The sequence below is a fragment of the Haemaphysalis longicornis genome, unplaced genomic scaffold (genome assembly GCF_048455015.1).
Source record: "Haemaphysalis longicornis isolate Haplotype H1 unplaced genomic scaffold, Haemaphysalis longicornis Haplotype H1 scaffold_7, whole genome shotgun sequence".
NCBI classification, from domain to species: domain Eukaryota; kingdom Metazoa; phylum Arthropoda; class Arachnida; order Ixodida; family Ixodidae; genus Haemaphysalis; species Haemaphysalis longicornis.
In genome coordinates, this window is record NW_027526422.1 from 146,388,383 (window position 1) to 146,409,616 (window position 21,234).

Below are 21,234 nucleotides of genomic sequence, written 5' to 3' on the forward strand. Positions count from 1 at the left end.
GCCCTACTAAAAGTATTAATTACACTACAACACCTGGATTTCATCTGTGATGATATTTAGTATCTGGCGTTGTTTACAAGCCATCGATTGTTGACAACGTAAAGCTGCAAAATCACTCACCTGTAATCGATGGCGTGACCAGCAGCAAAGGGCCCGTCACAAGACCAGACGCCCCATATGTAGTCGGGACACGCTCCACACCGAGGTAGTCGGCAATGATAACAGGTGACAACGAACACATGGCCGACATTAACGCACTGGCAAGGCAATACACCCCCAAGAAACGAGTAAATCCGTAGACTTCCGGCAGAACAAACAACAGGCCTGAAAAGCATGCTGCTGTGGCAGCTACGAGCAAGGTTCTGTTCACAAAGCTGCGGTCAGCGAGCATAGGTATCACGCAGTGGCCCAGGCCTATGTCAGTTACAGCGCAATACGTTCCTAAAAGCTGAGCGTGGTGTTGTGGGACTGCCTTGTCCATGGCGTAGTCTACCATTACGGATCGAAATATGACTGACGAATAGGCTGCGATGGTATATTGAAACACTAGGACGTAAAAGCTTGCATCACTTAGCAGCACGTTTACTTGCCTCCCGAAAGTGACGCATGTGCTTGTGGTGGGAACCCTATCAGTAGGAACACTCGGTTGTTTTATGCTGCGTTCAAGGCATTTCTTGTCTCCTGGTCCTATGGCGTCGCTACTGGAAGGACACGCATCTGACGTCGCGTTATACTTAGATGGTACAGCATTTGACGGGCTGGCAATGTCATTCAGTTGTGACGTTCGACTTTTAATGCAAGTGATTGCTTCGTTGCTGTCCTTAGCTTGATTTGCAGCGGATGTCAGTGCGTTTTTTCGCTTAAATTCCCTTTCTTTTCTTACAGAAGTTTCCCGAGTTTGGGCACTGTAGGTGCAATGTTCCACGTCCCCTTCTATTGTCTTTCCGGTTTTTTCTACGTCAGTATGTCCATTACCGGAGCTATTTTTGAAGTCACCACGAATATGAGGGGTCGTCACAACGTTCTTTGAAGATTCTTCCTTGCATGCATCGGGCGGAACAGCTTTCAACGGACCAAAACTACCACGTGGAATTGTAGGATGACTGCGGACGAGGGGCGGTCTGCGTAGAGTCAGCACCAAAGCAGTTACGTGCATAACAAGAGCGCCGCACAAACAAAGGGTTCCTCGAACACCGTAAGCAGCGTGTAGTTTGGAAACTACAGTTGGAAAAACAAGCACCGCTACGGTGTGACCGGCATCTTTCAGTCCCATGGCAATTCCTCGGTACTTGGAAAAGTACAGGACGATGACCATGGCCATCGTAGTCTCCAGTATTCCTACACCAATACCTGCACGTAAAGAGAGAAATGGTAAAAACGGGGCTTCCATGATATTCACCCAGATATTGTAGGCACATTTGCACCCTTGACTATAGTTGACGGGATTTCAAGCTTACGTGTGACGGAGTGTCTACCCGTCTGCTTTATAGAGCTAAAAAATCGCACAGTTACCAGCGTACATCAACACACTAACCACACATGCGCCAGCCAATGTATTTTATGGCAATACCCCAGGGTTAAGCCCTGCCGCCTTTTGGGGGCCCAATCGCGTATTCGGTTGGCTGCTTCGGTCCTCTGGCCCAAAGTCGCCACATGCCAAGGTGGTTCGCAATCAGAGCGCGAGAGGCAGCGTACCAACCGAATGCATCGGCGATTTCGGAGCAGCGCACCTGTAGTGCCTGTAGCGCAACGTGCAGCCAGCGCTGGAAACCGCCGGGTAAACCGCGGCGTTTTGTGTCACGTGGCCCGTCCTCCGGGCCAGATCGCGCCAAGCTCTCACTTCGAAGTCAGAGCGGTCGGGAGCACTCCGAGTCGGAGGCCGAGGCTCCGAAAGAACCAACCGAAGGTAGTTCGAGCGCTCGAATTCTACCAACCCAAGGCGCGGCCGTTTTTCAGAGCACTCCATAGCGCTCGTAAACGCCCAACCGAATACGCCATAGCAATAGATATAGATGGCGCCTTTCCTGTCCTATCGCGACGCTTCCTCTTTGCTAATGCTCATAGGTGCCTCTACCTTTAGCTCAGAATTCGCTTCGAGTTCATGTCACTCGAAACGCCAAGCTTTCGAGCCAGACGCAAAATATTGATGACATCTGAATAAACAAATAAATATTGCATAAAATCCAACTTCTTTTTACTCAAGGTACACATGCAAGGAAGATTTAGACGGGGATGCCCTGTTCCCTTATGCTCACTTCACATCTTTCTTTGAACCTCAACTGCAACCAAGGTTTCTTTATGCTAGTAGTACTTTTACTACTATAAATCCTAAATATTTTTTAAAATGCCCTCAGGTTCACGCCAAAAGATTCACGCGCTATTAGCCAAATTTTTTTTTGTTGTTTCCCGAAATGTTCAATTTTTAAAATTTCCCCAAAAGCAATAAATACCCTCCAAATATTTCTCCAACACAAAAAACTTGTTTGTGGACTTCTGATTTGTGTAGGCTTCTCTGCCAGGCCGACAGTGAAGGCCACTGTACGGCAGTGTAGGACGAACGGTCCATTCTTCAAAGCGCGCGTGAGAAGAACCCATTTTTAATAAAAGTATTGAAGATGTGCAAAGATACGTTGGCTTAGTGAAGGTTTTAAAAGCAAGACCGTGAATCTATCCGCAGCGGGTAGTGTTAAGTATTGGCCGAGCACGCACCTTTGCCCTTGTCCTCGCAACAAGATCAGCCCTAATTTGTATACAATAAAGCGCTTTGTGTGCAAATTTGGTTGAACATTTTCGTAAATGCTTTTGGCAGGCGCATTAGTATTGTCACAGCAAAAACCAGAAGCAACAAAAACTTCTTCCTTGTTTCTTCCTGAACCTGCTGAAGTTGCAGACGGCTTGCTTTTGAGTGAGCTTGCTGATTGTGAATCTGAGATCATATCATGCTCAGGACAAGAGCAAGGCATGCAGTAATTGTTCATAAAATCACCGTCCCAAAAAATCAAGCTATGAATGTTACAGAGAACAACTCAAATAATGCCAGTCCCATTTGCTGATTGCTACATAATTGGGCTGCTCGGCAGTACTCTGTCTGCTTTTTTTTAGCGGCAAAACACAAAATACTTCCAAACTATTTCGACCAAGTTTTTACGAGTTACACAGATTACCGTTGAGGCACAAGTTTAAGGGCAACACTTTGCACTGTACCACATAATTTGTTCTCTGAGAAACAGAAAAGTGATGTGACTTAAAATTTGATAACGTGAACTCGTGCACATTCTTATGCGATAGAGGCACCACGAGATATTACTAGTTCACTTTTGCGTCTTGTTACCTTTAGTGATGTGTAGCTTAGATGCACTGTTTGAGTTGGCATGTGCGCAATAGCAACGGCATGTTTATTTTTGTATGCTCGTGGTTGTCGCTGAATCTGAAATCCCTGAAAACTTTTACCCCACCTGCCGTCACTCACTCATAACCACGAGTGGTTTCTTGGCGATGCGAAAAAACCGTTCCTCAATAGCTGGGAGACTAAAGTTACTTATTTACCGGTTGCTTTATGTGTGCCTGTGATCCCTATCACAACACTTGCACCCCATCAACACGACTGAACTGTAATTCTCCTGAACATTTTCTAGCTCGCGGCCTCGTCCCCAAACTGGAACCATGTCTACCCAGCGCGGGCCTTCACTGCTAACGAGCTAAAGCTGAAAATTGTCTATTCCCGGTCTGTAGGATATTTTAGAGCCGAAACCAGAAACCTTCATCACTGGTTGTAGATTTAGGTACACCTTAATACATCAAAGCTACAGAACTCCTGGCCGCCTGGAAGCCGCAGTCGGAAATACCTGCTTGTTCCGTCTCTTCCCGGGAATGCCTCGATGATGCGCCCGATTTTCCACATAAGAGCGAGCACATTGTCGTCCTGCACGATGACAACGTCGCCAACTCGGACCGGGAGGGAACAGCTGGTAGAGCATCATGAGCAGAGCGAAGAAGCAGCGAGTACTCTTTTCTCAATCGCCTCCATAGCTCGCTGACCGATTCATCTCGTTCGTGGTCTCCAGGAGGTACTCGAAGCGCTGAACGAACTCCGGCAATACCACGTTGACCGGCTCGTCCGACGCCACCTCGCCCGTCAGCAGCGAGTTGAAGTACCGATCCCAGTCGATCTTCGGCTCCAGATTCTTGAGTTCGCTGAGGGGCATCTTGTTGTACAGCTTGCTGATGTTGCGGCGCTCCTCGCGCGGTGTCGAATAGTTGGCGAGCATGATTTCGAAATTCAGGGCGTCCATGAGCTCCGTGCGAGCAGTCTCCTTGTCCGGTGCCCCGAGCAAGTGGGTGGCCTCGACCATGAGGCGCAGGCCTCGACGGCCGTGTCGTTGAGTCCACGGATCAGGTACGTGTGGTCGGGCAGCTCCCGCGACGTCTGGTCCAGGTCGATGACGTAGCGCGTGTTGTTGCGGAAGTCCGGGATGACGGACAGGTTGAGCAGGATGTCGTGGCTGTAGCCGAAGTTGCGGTACTGGATGAGGGCGTCGAGCCAGTGGAAGCGGGAAGCGTCCCACGAGGCGCCCTCGACGACGGGCCAGCCGCCCAGGACGGTCAGCACGGCCTTGAGGGGCCCCTCGCCCAGGGAGTCGATGCGCAGAGTATGTTCCCTGGACGACCCAACCAAAAACTGTCTCCACAGCGCACATGTTGTCCTCTAAACCTTTGATACGTCCTGTGACCAGCTTCCAGTAATTGTCAGAGCCCACTAAGACGCTAATAGTAGGACTCTGATCCTTCCCATCTTGAGGCTCGTCCGCGATGACCAAGTTTCGGTTACGGAGTATGGAAACTAGAGCAGGTTCCATGGGCGAACTCCTTACAGTGCATACCTCCGGAACCTCCAGAGTGTCGAGGGTCACTTCTTTCGACTCGAGACGACCAGTCAGCGTGACGCTCACTTTCCGGCAGCTGTACCGACGCGAACGCTGACAGTCGCCGAACGTGAATCCCGTAAGGTCTTCAACGCCGGTGGATGCAAGCTCTAGCTTGTTCGCCAAGTCACTGCGCACAAACGTTCGCTGGCTGCCGGTGTCAAAAAAAAGGCGGACCAGGACACGGCCAGCATTGCTACATGCCCATACCGTCGCGGTTTGTAGCAATACAGACGACGTGAAATTGCCACTAGCAGAACCAGTCGTGACCGGCTCTTCTTGTAGAGTCGCCATTTGCCGATTCATGCTCCCAAAAGGTGCTGGTGGTACGGAGTCCCCTGAGTTGGGCCGCGTCCACACGTCGCAGAGAACCGACAAGTGGCGTCGCGCACAATGGCGACACCAAAGCCACGTGGGAAGGCAGCAGCTGCGTGCGAAGTGTCCTGGCTTGCCGCATCTGAAGCAACAACGCTTCCTTCCAAGTCTTCGTCGCTTCTCTTCTCCCGGCAGCTTAGCTTGGCGATCTTTGGTTCCGTGATCTGGCGCTTCGCAGAGTGGACATGATCGCGGCTCTGACAACGATGAGCCGGTAGCCAAAGCCAGGGCGGACGGAAGCTCAGGAAAGACGTTATCGCGCGCTTGCCGCTCCACCGATGTCGCGTTCGAAGTGACTCTTTTCTGCGTCACCTTGCTTTCCTCCCTGCTCTCCACCTGAATCTGCAGTAACCGCAGTACTCGTTTGACCTCGTCGCCTCGTGACCTTGGGGTGGTGGAGTCATCGGCTGCAGCCTCCTTCATGCGTTGCCTGTATAGCACTGCCAGATCCTCAGGCAGTGCGCGCATGAGGACGCGATGGAGGATTACTGCGTACTCCGATGCAGGAACTCCCAGGCTCTCGAGGCAACTTGTCCTAAACAGGATCTGTTCATATAGGTCACGAAGCCGCGAGACCTGCGCCGAGCTTTCGATGGGGGCAATGGCGAGGAGGCTATCAATGTGGTCATCCACGAGAACATCCGTTCGGCCAAAACGATCTGTCAGCACCTTGATCACGACCTCGTAATTGCTTTCGGTCAGGCGTATCCACTCAACTGCCCTCTTGGCGTCCCCGCTCAGGTACGTCTTCAAATACTTAAATTTTTCTATATTAGGCAGTTCCGGATGGCTGTGAATAGTGGCCTGGAAGTGCTCCCAAAAACCTTGCCACTCACGAAGCACGCCGGAGAAGACAGGAATCTGAAGCTTCGGCAAGGCAACCCTCTGAGTAGAAGAGCGGAAGCTGCCGTGAGCCGCGGCTTCCTGGTCGAGTTCGCCGTTAATGCCAACAGAAGTGCCACGTGATTGGTCGCTCGGTGGGAACACACCTGGCTGGCCGACGTCTGTAGGTGTGACACTCTTGGTCTTCAGCATGAACCGAAGCTTGGTAATCGCGTGGCGAATTTTGTCGTGGTACTCTAATGCACCTGCTATCTCGTCTTCGTACTCCTGATCGTCAAGAAGTTCATCAATCTTCGCGTCCAGCTCGCTCAAGACGGCATCCTTTTCCTCGAGGTCTTCGATGGCTGCTTGTAAGTCTGAGGCGTCCGAATCGGTATCTTGTAGGAGCTCATTGGCCGAAGCCAAAAGACGTGTAGCGGCACTGCGAAAAACACCCCGACGACGGCGCAACTTCTCCATGGTCGGCGCAGACGGATGTCGGTCTTCTCCCGGGTTCTCGGCACCAGAAATTATATAACGTGAAGAGAGAACGACATCCGAGTCTTAGTGCATGGAATCTCAACGAACACTACTTTATTCTCTTCTTCTGCTCCCTCGGTCCCCTCGCGCGTCTCCCCGCGTGCCACCTCCTCTTCCTCTTCCCCTGCTGCCCGGTAGGTGTGCCGGTTCCCGCCAGGGAGATTCAACGAGGCAAATAAATTTTTGCTTGGATTGGACGGTTTCAATGAAGATCACGACAAACCATCGCCAATACATTTATCTAAATAAAAAAAGAATGCTGCAATTGGTTTTACAGAACTATCTGTATAGTAACTTTTTTACAAAAAGTTGGCAATTTTGACTCAAAATAACATTTTACGAATGAAGATTGCTTGCAGTCAAACAAAGATTTGAATTTTGTGTTCTGAGTGAAAACAAAGATACCTAAGGCTTTCCGTATTCTTCACAACTGCTATAAATATTGGTATCGGTGTGTTCTGCGTCAATTATTTCTCGCAGATAACAATAATAAACAATTTTTTGTTTTTTGACATTTCAGTTTATACAATATTGAAATCGCCTAAAGAACAACGCTATTGCAATTACAATATGGTCATGTAAACTGGTGATGCGCTAACTTCCTTAGGTAGTAAACAGAAAGGTGACATGAAACCTGCGGCTGCTAATATCTGATGTATATATTGCTTCAGTTTTTGACAAGAGGAGGTCACTGAAAAAAAAACATTTTATCAACATGCCATAGTTCGACACTTACCGTGAAATGCCCCAAAAAACACGGTCATGACTTCAATTCCAGGAGAGAAGGCTGCAGCAATCAGGCTCGCCCATAGAAGAACACTACCAATAAGTGCAACATGAAAGATGCCAAGGACCTTCTGCAGGAGTGTCACTCCGATACCTGAACAAACACAAAACGAATGCGCTAAGTAGCTGGCATACAAAAATATCTAGTACTTATTTACATAGCGCAGGTTGCTTAGTGTCTTTCGGAAAAGTCTGTGTTCCGGGACCAGGTGAGTTCTCTGCAACTGCATTTTTGCTTTTAAGACATGAAATAGATTCTTTCAAAAAAAAATTTGTAGACGTTTGGAATTGAAAGACTTACGCTGTTCATGGCATAAAATTACCTTCTGTCCAGTTATTGCCCTCTGTATGGTTACTTTGTCTGCGAGAAAATCCACCCAGTGGGTGGTTATACGCGGAATATATTTTTGTTCGAGTCGGTGGTTCATGCTTTTCACTTCTGTAAAATGTGCAAGCTCCTATAAGTGCTACGCGATATGAAGAATTTCTATAATATCATGGGGAATAATCCCCGTGATAAGCAATACTGAAAACAGCGTAACCGCCAAACGTGGCCCAAAGGTACCACCAATGGGGCTTTTCGTTTTCGCCCCAACTGGCGCTTTTCTTGTCGTGGAAAAGGTCTATTGGTGGACCTGACTGTTAGACGCTAGAATATCACGCGGTCAAATTTTGGTTCTGCCACTGAAGCAGCTCCTTTTGAATTCCGCTGCAAAATTCTTGTATAGTACTGATATGAAACCAAACCAACTGAAGCTAAGTATTTGAACGTCAGAGACTGTAAAGCGAATCCTATTTCTGCTTTAACAAAAATTAACTTCTTCATACGTTCATATACATTGATGAAATATACCGGTGGTGTGTGCCTTTTGCAAAACAATATTCAACAAAGAATAACAAAACCTCCAATATGCTTTCTGTTTGGTTCTTCACCTCCCTAGCCATTCTTAAGCAACACTTACAAATCTTTCTCTAATTCAGAATACTTGTCTGATGGATGCATGGCCTGTTATTCGTGGTAATTAATGCTTTCTTGTGGCGCTAACAATTCTATGTAAGTAACTATGGCATCCCTTTTGCTAGTGGTTGCCACTCAAGTTATAACCTCACCTTTCTATAAACGCTTTCATCGCTGGTCAAATCAACAAAAAAGCTACCTGTATGCAGACTTTAACAGAAACTACATTCATTACGTACTTTTCAGTCTCCACGCAGTCTCACTGAAAACAAGAAGTGGCAGGCATGGCGCGTGCATCTTGTGTGTTTTGTTTTCTTTATCATGGTTGCTTAGCGCCACACGTTTTTTTTTTCTTTCAAACAATAAGCTCAAAACAATTATTTCGCTTCAATACTGGGCCCACGGTGAGAATGGTTGCGTCACAAAATTTCCGCAGTTTTTGTGCTGTCAGTACTCTACTGGCTACGCTGTAAATATTTTTGACTACATATCTACTTGGATGTAAGAAACGAAATGGTAACTGCAATCGGTACCATACCTGAGATAACGATTGCCACGCCCATGGTGCTAGTTGGCCAGGACGCGGACTCGCGATTAATTACGAAAGCGTCCATAAAGTAGACGTAGAAGAGGCCCGATGTGCCAAAAATGGCTGTTCCGAAGAGAACAACTGCTGAGGCTGTAATGGCGACGCTCCAGCTCTTGTCAACGTAATCATCGGGTCCTCGCCTCGCTCCTCCCTTGGGCTTGCTGTCGACCAATACGATATTCATTGAGGGTGCCGTTGATGAAGCACCTGTACACGCAAGAAGGATTTTTCAATGTTTAAAAATTGAATTTTTATATGGCCATCAAGTGGCAGCCTGCCCACCGTTCATTAAAGCGTATCATAAACATATCGTAAGGAAAGGTGGCCACCTCGCCGCGAAAACACTACAATGCCAAGTTGCTTTCAGGCTTTCTATTGACAAGTGTATACCAAGTGTTCTTTTATAACCTGTAGAGGTTGCGTTTCAACTGGCGCAGTCCCCACACTGCGCAGATGAAAAAGAAAACCACCCTCTTCAAAGCGTAAATAAAAGCGTGATTGTCCAGCGAGAGGTCCCAGTTTTACAAGGTGCCCATGGTGTTTTAACAGTTCGTTGATATTTGCAGCATCACATGCCTGTTACAGAACATGTACTTTTACGATCTCTGTTATTTGAAAAAAATGCGGCTTAAAATCGTACAACAAAACAACCTTACTCATTATTATACTTGCGAGGTAATTTATTCCCGTCCTTTGGGCTCTAAAATTCTAAAGCCCGTGCAGAAACATCGGCCTGGCCACGCGTTGAAAAGTGTCGTCTGAACAGTTATCCGCAGGCTCAGCTGGAACATTATATTATAATTTAGGGCGGCATAGTTTGAGCATTATGATGTAAAAACGAATTAAGCCAGTGTGGACGATTTGAGTACCACCTTCAAATTCAGAGGAGTGCAAAAGTTGTGACTAAGTTACCGTACGATGACAAAGGAGAAGACGGTAAGTGTGGAAAGCGTTGTTCAAGCTAAGACGGTGGAGGACTGTACATATAACTACTGTTATTCATTCATGATTGCGCCGCCCAGAGTTCCATAGCCATCCTGGGGTTATGGACGTAGTATGCAGTAGCGCCTATGGGACTTTAGGAGACTAGGTATGCCATAGCCCCAGCATTTACCTAATATCGCAGAGATACTTGGTGAATATTTCGGTTTTCAATTGTTACGCCGTCAATTATTGCCATGGCAAGTAACATCATATACATTGCTGCCGGGAATCGCTCTACAAGCACCTCAAGTACAAAGTACAAATTGATGCGATACCGATCCATTTATCACTTTGTAGCTCTCTATGTACTGTATGACAATACAACTATCGTTATTTTTAAAATATAATTTTCTCTGTCCATCATGAACTAAATGTCATTGGTGCCAGGGTGCTTTTTAGCATGCGCTGTTACAAATTATCGCACCAGTGGTGATTCCGCGGTTGTATGGGAACACACCTGTGCTTAGCAGATTACTCCAAGTTTGGCATTGTGTCAGCTTGAAACATTCCAAAGAAGCGCGCTGCGATCCTCTCGCACGAGGCGATTAGGAAGAACGTGCGCTCGCCTCGTTTTATAGGAATTCAAAGGACCCATTAAACTTTCGGCGCAGCTTCCACCACTGGTGCAAGGCTGGAGAAACAGCACAGCTGGGGTTCGACCTAGCTTCTCCACACAGACAGCCGATTCCAGGAGAGAGGTAGCAGCCGGACTCCAGCAGTGCAAAGCCGTTGTGGACGGCGCTGTAAAGCTAAGACCGTTAAAGCAAGTACAGTGTTTTATTCAGTAGCAGTCGTCGTCATCCGTCGTCTTCCGCCGGCACAGCCGCATGCGGGAAATCCTCCTGTAGCGCGCTCTCGAATTGGTACACATCCACTGCTTCGTCAGTGTGTACAGTGGCCGTCTGGATTGTGGAGAGATGGCTTGACAAGTTCAACCTCGACGTCTTCGGCACGGGCGACCCATGCCCCGTGGCGCGCGTGTCCCTACACGACGACGACGATGACGAGGAAGATGGGAGCCCCTCAGGTGGCGTAAGCCGACGCGCAAGCCTTGATGACGGTGGGCCGTCAACGCGAGGCACGCGCTGACGTGTCTCAGTATTTTTTGCTGAAACCACTGCGCAAAGCCCTTGCCCGGAGACTCGCGCCGGGGACGCGGGACGGTCGCCGGGAGGCACATGCACACGCGCGGTCGGGGTTTTCTGTCTAAGCCGGACGGATTATTGTCAGCCTAAATAGCTATGGCGTTAAAATCATTTGGTTCAAGTCCACTTGCCTGAAGCATGTATGCCCTAGCTTTTTCCGCTAATTTTCTGGCAAATAACAAACACACGCGCACATAAGAATGCCCCGCGGTTACAGAGCCTGGCGTTTCAAAAACAAGCTCACACACGGCAGTAGCCTCACGCTCTGTAACATCTCGCCTCGCTATGCATCTTTTTGAGCCGCGCAACTTAAATGTGACCGCGTTCTTATAGAACACACGCCGACCAGGGTGTTTATTTTTCAGTGCATCGTGCTATAGAACGCCTCGCGCTCGGAAGACACGCAGAGCTTTAGGAGTTTTAAACCAAAATGCATGGAGCCCTCGGCATACAGGCTTCGTTTAATATTCAATTACCTAATTATTTAACTTACCAAACAGAGAATGGGCAGCACGCGCCAATGAAGCGCGGCTGCATCTTTCGGTGTGTTTTCTCGCCCTACTGCTCCATGGTGTCTTGCACGTATCTTGCTGACCGAATGTATTGCACTATTCTTCTGGGTACATTTAAAGACAGACTTCATTGATATTTTATTTGGTGCGGTTATACGATCTTTTTGGGTTCTTCCCCTCTTCAGATCTCGGCCCGTTAATGACGGACCAACCCCATTAAGCGAAAGCAAAAAACAAAAGAAGCTGCTGATCAACACGCGCTGCATTTAACATGTTTCGTACTTGTCCTCTATTTTAGGTACAAGGGTAATTTTCGGGATTACAAAAGAAGACGCCGTTTGATGACACCATTAATGCCTCAGGATAGTGGACAGACAGTGGACTGCTGGATAAAACAAACTAGAAAAGCGGAAAACTTCGAATTCCAAAGTACGTACCGGTGATTTCACAGACGACCTCAGAGAGTAGGGAGATAATGAAGCATTTACAGGAAGGTTAAGTGGTGTATTGTAGGCAAGATATAATGGCCGGTATAACGTTTTATATAATTGAATTTAATTTCCTCCATTTCATTTCTATTTTTACTGCATTCGCTACCCGAAACTGTGCACCATTGCTGGGACTGTTTGTTTTGTTTTTATTTGGATTGATATCCTCATCCGCTGGTTCTGTCAGCTCGCATGGTTTTTCTACTCGTTTTTCTAGGGCGTAGCGCGGGTATTTCAGATCTAGCTTCAATTCAATGGTGTTTTATAGTGCACACAAAAACAGACCGTATTGTTACATGTGGAGGTCTCAAGGTCAGAGACTGCCGGGGTACCTTTTAAATCCTTTCTTTTTATCTCTTTGCCTTGCGTTTCTTCCTGACGACAGCGTCTATAAAAAAGCGGCTAGATATGTAAGCACTGTTTCCCAGATATGGCTATTGATCATTGTTTTTATATTTGGTTATATTTATGTTTTCGTACGAGAGATACGCCACAGGAATCCTAGTGCAAAATAGATTCCGAACCGACTGCACGTGCTATGTATGTCACAGAGGGCACCAAATGTAGCCCAATCCAAAATATTCACATCGGCATGCATTTCAAGAAACTTAGTTGGGTTTTCTGATCATTTTTGCGTTTATTAATGAGACAGCATGACTTTAAAACCTTCCCGTAAGAATTACAGCTCGCACCAAGCCGTCAGAGTAACGTCGCCGTACCTCTTTACCAGGCAATACATGTAAAAATGGCCATACCCTATGAGTAATTTTTGCTGCTGAACTTTGAAATCTAACAAGAAGCAGTCAACTCCTTAATAGTAGCAAAACCGCCGAAAGGTACATTGTTGGACACATTTATTCGCTAAACGTATATTCTCGTGCCCAAGGAACAATGGAAATATTGAACATTAGTTTGAAGCATAAACAAGTAAACCAAGTAAGGACCTTTAGCAGAATTTATTTCAGTACACGGGTGCAACACACATACAAATCTATAACTCAACGCCACGCCATTATTTCTTCCTGCCTTTGTATTCAGAGAAAATTAAGGACACTTGGTTCCATACAACAACACAGTCAAGCACAGCAGTACGAATTTGAAATGGTACTTTTCGCTCTTGCAGCCGCACGGGAGGCTTTGATTGTTTGATTGTAGGGTTTAACACGCCGGTGCAATGCAGGCGATGAGGCGCGCCGCAGTGGACGGCTGCGGAATAATTTTGAACACCTTGGGTTCTTTAACGTCCGCTGAAACCTCGTTGCACGGGAGGCAATGCTTCTTCACTGACCATACGCCTACTCAGCAAGCGCTAACCGCCGAATACTGAATAAAATTGCAGATTATTTCGAGCGTAAAGCAAACAATATCCATGCTTTCATGGACAGCCGGTCCGCCAGCTCAAGAGAGGCCATCAACCACAAGTATAACCTAGTCGTATACACATTTTATACTGGTTAGGTAAATACACCCGCAGAAAGCAATCCTTGGTGTTGAGGTTGCCTTGTAAGTGCCTGGCGGTGTCGTTCTCGAACGATTTGGGATAACGTTCTGAGCTCTTCTGACAAGCTTTGAGACATTCATTGCTTAAACCAGAGCTTCTCAACCTCTGCGTCAATAGTATCTGCTTGACTTGCAGGAATAACGCTACCCCCAATGAATTTTCTTGGGAGGCTTCCCATCTACAAATATTTTCCTCAGTCAGCTTTAAATATCTCAAGCTCATTTGATAAATTGGGGTACCACATTCTGCAGCGCGAAAACAACAGTTGGCAAATTCTGCGATGAGTGAGTAAAAAAAACATACCTACGCACATGTCATGCAGCAATGCCACTGATGTGCGTACCGGCATTGCTGGGCGAACGGAGAAGATTGCGTGTAAGATTTGCAGACGGCTTCTCAGAACCCCTGATATTGTCTGAGAATCTACGAAGGTTGTGCGAGGCGACTCACTGTGTCCCGTTTACGTCTTTACCGCACCTTTTTTTGCGTTGTTCCAAGAATTACATTGAATAAGTTACTCTACTGAGATATTCATAATTATGTGTGCCGTCGAAGAGATAAAGCCTTCAGCTAGTACAACAAACTTCACGAACACAATAGCAAGTGAATCTGCCTTCGTCAGAAGGGACGTTTACAGAGCGTACTCCTCCCTTTAGGAACTCGGAAGTTCGTCACACCAGGTACGGTGAGCGGGTGTGAGTTTGGAAGGCACATTAGCATGGTAGCCTAGATGAGGTTAAGGCAAACATGACAGCTTACTCACAATTTCATGACGACAAAGTCAAATCTAGCAATTTTATTCAAGGGATGTTAGTTACTTCACGGGAATGAAAGATTGGGCGCGTGTTTCAGATTGTAATACCTGCACCCAGGCTAGTTGGTAAGCGTTGAGCGCAAAGAAGTAGAAACAAAACGACCACGCTTAGCAGCTAGAAAATCAGTGCTGCCTAGGCACAAAGCTTACTTCAAACCCGGGGATAGTATAAGCAACAATTCAAATTATGTAGGTACGGATCACAAAGGGAAACTGACCTCCAATTCGGGACATGGAAGTTGCGCACATCAGCTACGGATGATGCAACAGAGCACCACGTTTTTCCTTGCGCATTCGGCAGGTACAGCAATTCATTTTCATAGAAGACAACCGCCGAACTGCCCCAGAATTGGATCATCTAATTCCATCAGATTTATGTTGCCATATACCATATTGGTTCTTTTAAGAGACCCTGTTCTCCTTCTCATGGGGCATAGTGCTCAGCTGCACAGCTCCGTCCAGATGACCGATATTCCGTACCGTCCTTTTAACAGCGATCAGAATAGGCACACCTGCCCAGACATTCTCCTTATGAGGCAGTAAGGAAAGCTGCCGAACACCTTCGAAAAATCTACAAAGCTTCTACAGTCACTTCGACACTTCGGTTTGTTGCTAAACATTATGTAGCACCGTGGATAGTAAGTGTTGTACTTTGTCGGAGCGCCCACACTGCCACGAGGTGAAAGAGTAGTGAACCAGTCAAGTAATAGAGAAACTGTGCTCAATTTTTAAGTACACTGCTGAAAGAACGATGAGTCAATTGAATAACTGTCCTTGGAGTCGCGGATGTCTGGCATCATTCCTACACAGCAGTGTATTACGATGACTTACCTACTGAAACGCATTCCCGCATTGTGCCTGCCATCACGGTGTAAACTCGCACAACCGCACAATGTCAGCACAGAACAGCCACCACAGCCAGCCAGGCTCAGCTTTTCCGGCAGCTGTAGCCAGAACTCTGACGGGAAGTGAAGAGCGGTTCGCCTGCTGCTGGGGTTTGTACTTTTTCCTTTGTTGCGGAATAACAGAACAAAAATAACTGCATACGCGCTGAAAATGTGAGCAGAGTATAAAAAGCGTGCTCACTTTTTTTTTCACCAGTGCTCTCCCTGCGAACCTTGGGGACAATTTTAAACCTATTCACTACCTGGCGTACTCACCTGACTACTTTGAGTATGAGGTGGTAGTCTGCGCCTTTGTGCCATTTTCCGCGTGGTCTTCGGCAGCTCGTGAACGTTGCACTTTTGGTTACTCGCCATTAACACGCCCAACAAGTCCTTCTTGTCCACGTTTACTGGTTTATGGGGAATAGAGAGCCAGTGTCGGTGAAAGCAGTGATTCTTTCTCCAACAAGGGTGTCACTTGATTCGGATGATTAAAGTACGCGTTAGTAGAAGGAGGTGATCATGACAACACTGGCCAATACACCTAAATACAGTGATTTTTAACTTGGGTGGTGAGCAAGGTTATCATACAACCATGCGGCATGAAGAAAACCAAACTTGTTGCGGTAAACAAATAAAAACCCGCATTCGACATACATGAAGAAAAAGACGTAGAGAACACGAAATTCTTTAGTGTGTTTAGATCGGCTAGGGTACTATTACGGTTATGTGGATGAAATCAAGTCCAAAGAAAAAACGTCGAGTGCAAGTGTTTCCAGATTGTGAAACTAAAGACGGCGAGGTATCCCCATAGAAATATTGAAACTAAACCAAAAAATTTGCAAAAACAATTACGAGGACACAAAAACTTTCGGGGGGGGGGGGGTTGCGAATGCAAAAGCATGAATAGCAATATAAACACCTGGGACAGCATGCTTCTGTCTTTCTTAGTAGAAGACTTTGTAATCTTGTTGCTTGACGCCTTTTTCTTTGCGATCCGCCTGAATGCTTTCGAAAACGGCCTCGTTCTCCCTCGAGAGCGCCGGGCGACTGCTTGATCGTGCCACTCTGTAATAGAAGATCTTATGGCGATGGTGAATCTCGCTGGGTTTTTTTTCCACACCCTTCATCTGCATGCAGTGTACGGGCATGGTCGGTCTCCTCTCGCTAGTGGTACTACGCTACTGCTAGCGCTGTGAACTCCTTCGGGTAGGGCGCGCCTACAAAAAAAGTCGGTTTTATATTGAAGCGGTAGCTTGAAAAGTCTCATGAAACGCGGACAGTCCCCGTAGTAGCCGGCGTCAACACCAATCGTACCAAACTAGCAGCCGTTGTTGAGAAAAACTAAGAACTTAAAGAAAATGTATGTGTGTGTAGGATTTTAATGTCGGTCTTTACAGCGATAAGCGACATTAACACTGGGCCAAGCGGGCACCATTATTGACTAGAACACGAATTACCGTGATGCGGGCGTCGTCACATGTGAACGTGGCGGCACCTGTGTAGAACAAATGCAGGCGGAGGAGAGCCCTGACTGTGCGAAAGCTGCCGCCTGCATTGCGGCCAGTGTGTCGGAGCAAGTCGCGCAAAAAGAGAAAAAAAATAGAATTTATAAAGCGGATGCAAGCATGATGCAGCAGTACTAAACTCTTAAGTAATTGGCGGTTTTTGCCTTCAGAAAACGCAAGAGGACATAAGTGCACGTTGTTGTTGTTGTTGTTGTTGTTGTTGAAAACGTTTAATAAAAAAAGAGGGGAGCAGAGTTGGGTTAAAAAGTGGAGCACTGGGTGGCCATCCTATTCCGGTGCACGAAAATGTTTTTATTGCGGACGCCGACGCCTGACTCCGGTTTTTTCGCCCACGCTGGCGCAGCAGAACGTCGTGTTTTCTATATAACGCCTCCTTGACGAGACGTTTTTTTTTTCTGTTTGAGGCGCAGGACGTCAGCTTTTTCTTTCAATAAACCACTTAGAGCTTTCACCCGAAAGAGTGGCCAGAAAAGTGTAATTATCTGAATACAAAGAACTCAAAACAAGGGAGTACATAACTCCCCAGACATAGCCACACCATCATGCACAGTGGAAATAGCTGTGGGAAGTCTTTTCAAGGCGCCACTTATAGCTCGTCAAAAAAGTTATAATCCATAGTTGGTTATTATACTTCACAAGGATTTTAAGGGTTTTACAAATGTGAGATTCTAATAACGCTCCCGACAAACTTGAGTAGCCAGTTGTGCAAGACTGGAGCAAAATATTAAAAAGCTATGTCCCACTCACCACGAACATGCTATTCCTAAAGCAGATTATAAGAAAGGGTGGATGTAGGGCTTTTATTGAAGATCCCGTCACTAAATGAGCAAATACAGCCTTCCTTTTAGCATTCGCTCAAAATGTTACCAAAACTAAAAAGATGCAGAATTTTTTTAGCGAGCACCCACGTCTCAGAAGACATATTACTTCGATTTTATTCTCAGTGCTGACGAATAAGTCATACGTACAGCTGCGTTGAAGTTTGGTTGCATATATCAGCATATCCTTAAATAAGGGGGCAGTCCTACAATCATCCAGTGAACACGAGTGGATTATCACAGAAAACAGCGTTCTTCCATTATAAAAAAAATAGGTTGCATCCGGAATGTTTCCCGCATAATCACTACTTTCAATATTGTTCTAGGCTTATGCTTGGCCAGAGTGTATTCTTCTGAGGTGTCTGTTTCAAGCAGGTTTTCTGAGAAGGTTACCCAATTGCAATGTACCAGGTGAATAGTTTTGTCAGAAGTAAATACAGAATAAAGCTAGGATGTGAGAATTGAAATATTCAATTTTGATGGTGGTTAAGAGACCCCTAACACGATGTTTCCCGTGAAATATCACACAGTATTTTTTCGAATTGCACCGTGGGCTGAATTGTTTTGAAAAGATAATACAATAATAAGAAAACCATCCCATCTGTCTGTAGGTGGTGAAATTCACACCATACAAACGCGGAAATTGCGGGGATCCTGAGCCCAGCATCATAATCGGGCACCGGCTGTCTTTGAAAACCATGGCCCTTCTAGCGGTGCAGTGAAATTTCCGGTTAAGAAGTCTTTTGTGGCTTTGATAGAGCCCCTTGCGGCAATTCTGCTGCCTCAAATAATCTCCTTTCTTTCATACCATCTTGAGATTGAGTTTTTATTGCTTTGGGTCATGGGAAATTCTTTGTTTTAAAGTTGAGGCAGGAATGGGTGGGCTGATGACGTGGAACCTATTCTTGGCGCAAGATTTTAATCAAGATGAGAATGTGTATTGAAGTTTGTTGGTACAGAAAAAAAACATAAAAACTTACAAACAAAACAGTGAACTGACAGTTGAAATGTTTGTTAGGGGAAGTTCTTTGGATAATTTACAGTGTTTTTAAAGTTATAGAAGTTCAGCATTCGTAATACCTGGGACTCTCTTGCAAACCTATTTGAAAATAATAGCGAAGCGTCGATCATTATTTAAGCTAAGATTTCAGCCACTCAATCATGTCGTTCGTAGCCCACCTAAGATGCACTGCAGGAAAGCCAACTTTCTCTGATGGTGGCGATGGCTGTAGATGAAGTGAAGAAAAATTTAAAACTTTCCCGTAGTACCGATCGAATTTGGGTCCCTCGCGTTACAACGCCGATGTCTATCCGACTGCGTCATTTCGACGCGCTTAAAGCAATTTGGAATATGAGAACAATGTGTAGACCAACAAAATTAGAAAACGCACCCCTACCTATAATTACGACGATGGTTAAAACTAAAGAAAGCCATGGAATGTCTATATAAGTGAAGCACTAGACAGCACAATCGCAGTTCAGTAAACAACCCCGTTAATAAACAGATGTTCCCATAAAGGGCTCCAGTCGCACTTCATACCCTTGACCAATAGCTTCTGGTTCGGTTCGTTTAGTGTTAGACTTGATTTTGGAAGGCTTCGCCTTCCCTCATCGTTGTCATTTCGACAGAGGGGTTGTTGGTTATTCCCAGTCATACTACGAAATATTGCGTGGCTTCTTACAAAGCCAACAACAATTAATAGCGTTGTCTGTCTGCAGGCTTTGTCCAGGAGCATCTGGTAGGCGTCCACCTCAATTCGTTTCATTAAATGTTTGATTTGCTCTTGTTACATCATTCAGTGTTCACGCGGTTATAAAAGAGAATGATGTCGTTGTGGTAAACTAGCGAAGGTCTCGGCAGGCTGATACGGACGCTTTCACAACCGTTATTGCAGTGATATTTTGCGGTTTACCATGACCTTAAATTCTCCCCTGAAAAATGTATTCAAGCAGTCAACGTCTAAAGGTCGGTTTCGAGATTCCTAAAGCATAGGTTGGCAACATTGGTGAGGCCAGCTTTTTTGTCCAGCGTCGCATCATCGTCTTCTCTATTTTAAGAGCTGAACCACTCCTAGGTGGAACCGCAGTCGTCCCCGCCGTGGTCATCAGTACAAATGAAGATAAAACGGTCTCGCAGCCGCAGTGGTCCCGTGAACGCGGTGGATAGCGACTGGGAAGCAAGCATTTCGTATTCCCACTGTAGAGAAGTTATATAGTCGACGTGCTCCTTTGCAGTTTTAGGCGGAGTCAGTGCCAGAATATTGTTCCGTGGCTGCAGGAAGAAGTGCACAAACCATGGTTGATGAAGCGATGACTTCATCAGCGGCCATGATCGCAAGAGCAAACCAAGCCTCTCCTACATTAAGTACGTCGACGTATTCCCTCAGGCTTCTATTGGTGCGTGCGCCACTCCCTACTTCGTCGTTTTGTTGTAATATCTTCATTGGTACCAAGACCTAATAACAGTATTACGGGGCGTACGGAAAACTATAACTTCACTGCCTTGGTTATGGTTAACTTCACTGGATACAAATTATGTAGAACAGGCATACGGCTCTACCACAAAGCTCTAAGTCACCAGGTGAAAGGACGCTACCCTTTTTAATGCTGCATCATTAACCTCTAGCTTTGCTGATTTGCTATGTCCGAGGTAATGTCCACAATGGCCAAATATTACGGCCATTGTTGACAAACAATGGACCAAAGAATAGCTCTAAACAGCTCGTAAGAGAAAACACTCCAAGAACGTGAACCACCTGTGCGATGCTTTGGGTATTCTATGGGTATACCTCGGGAACTTCGGCTTAAATTACGCGCCACATGGAGCAGCTTCAGCAGCCACAAGTCGACCATCTTCCAACTAGTACCTGCATGATGGAGCCCATTTTTAAATGCATAGCATTTTAGTAACTCACAATGTCACGCGGCGTTCGGCCTAGTCCGCAGCCAGGCCACTACACTATAAAAGAAACAACAGTTTCCGGCGCCCGGATTCGAACCCATGACGGCGCGGGCGGAACGGCAAGTGCCGGGCGCACTACCGATTGAGCCACGCAACCAACACGGATTTCGATGCACCGATAGCGCCTTATATCCTTCACTCATTTATGGTTTGTTTCGAAAGCGCCATAAGTTGTCACGCGCCTCCGCAAGATGGCGACACAGGTTCCGCGATCGAGACTATGATCGAGAGACCCGCCATAAGTTGTCACGCGCCTCCGCAAGATGGCGACACAGGTCCCGCGATCGAGACTATGATCGAGAGACCAGCAGCGCTGGTCGCGTCTCGTGCTGCCGGGACGCCCCGCTGTTTAGGGATGGGTGGGATGTGAAGGTGTTCGCGCACTTCAAGAGCCAAGGGTACCTTGTGTGTGCTTGTTCGTGGGTGGCTGATCTACATGGAGCCGAGACTATGCCGACCCGTCTGGCTGTAGCTAAGTCGCTCTCGTTGAGACAGCCGTTGGGCCTCTTTTAGTTCACTGAGGGTGTTGTGAAGCCCGATTGCGTCGAAACGTTCGGTCGGAGCAGCGATCGGTATGGTTAGACCCTGCTTGCAGGCCCGTGTAA

The 21,234-nt window shown here is 46.6% G+C and overlaps 1 long non-coding RNA gene across 1 annotated transcript; it reads right to left on the reverse strand.

The window, feature by feature from the left end:
- Positions 1-348: 348 nt before the first annotated feature.
- Positions 349-9,169, reverse strand: LOC144145265 (uncharacterized). The gene is made up of 3 exons (XR_013317462.1): positions 8,942-9,169; positions 7,396-7,539; positions 349-1,350 (listed from the first exon to the last, which is right to left on the reverse strand). It is a non-coding gene; the product is annotated as an uncharacterized LOC144145265 (long non-coding RNA).
- Positions 9,170-21,234: the final 12,065 nt, after the last annotated feature.